Source organism: Lolium rigidum, chromosome 4, assembly GCF_022539505.1.
Source record: "Lolium rigidum isolate FL_2022 chromosome 4, APGP_CSIRO_Lrig_0.1, whole genome shotgun sequence".
NCBI lineage: Eukaryota > Viridiplantae > Streptophyta > Magnoliopsida > Poales > Poaceae > Lolium > Lolium rigidum.
In genome coordinates this window covers 145,104,304-145,105,350 of record NC_061511.1, presented here as the reverse complement: position 1 = coordinate 145,105,350, position 1,047 = coordinate 145,104,304, and positions in this window count along the sequence as shown.

Here is a 1,047-nt window from a genome sequence, read left to right as displayed (position 1 = left end):
TAGTCTATTCCTCCCGCATGGTGTAAAGGTGACTAGTGTGTGCACCGTGTGGTTCTTGTCATAGGCTATGATCATGATCTCTTGTAGATTGTGGAGTTAATTATCATTATGATAGTATTGATGTGATCTATTCCTCCTTCATAGTGTAATGTGGACGAGTGTGTGCGCTATGTTAGTTCTTGGTTTATTTTGCAATGATCTATTATGCTCTAAGGTTATTTAAATATGAACATCGAATGTTGTGGAGCTTGTTAACTCCGGCATTGAGGTGCTCTTGTAGCCCTACACAACGACCGGTGTTTGTCATCCAACAAAAGAGTGTATGTAGCACATATGAGAAAGAGTTATTTATTATGCGATCAATGTTGAGAGTGTCCACTAGTGAAAGTGTAATCCCTAGGCCTTGTTCCTAAATATCGCTATCGCCGCTTGTTTATCGTTTTATCGCATTACTACCGCTGCGTTACTACTGCTCATACTTATTCATACCACCCGTATTTCACTATCTCTTCGCCGAACTAGTGCACCTATTAGGTGTGTTGGGGACACAAGAGACTTCTTGCTTTGTTGTTGCAGGGTTGCATGAGAGGGATATCTTTGACCTCTTCCTCCCCGAGTTCGATAAACCTTGGGTGATCCACTTAAGGGAAACTTGCTGCTGTTCTACAAACCTCTCGCTCTTGGAGGCCCAACACTGTCTACAAGAATAGAAGCTCCCGTAGACATCAAGCTATTTTCTGGCGCCGTTGCCGGGGAGGAAAGGTAAAAGGTACTCACACTCCGGATCTCGGCTACTAAGCTATTTTCGCCGTCGTAAGTACTCGAAGCTATTTCCTTTAGATCCTGCAATTGCATCTTTTTGTTTCTTGTTTACACTAGTTTGGCATAATGGACAACAATGAGCTTCTTATTCTATTTCCTGATTTAAGACATGGATGGTTTGATGCGAAAATTTAAAAACCCATGGAACATATTAGCATGAATACTTTGAATACCATTGTTGCTAATGATATGGAAAATTCTAAGCTTGGGGAAGCTGGTTTTGAT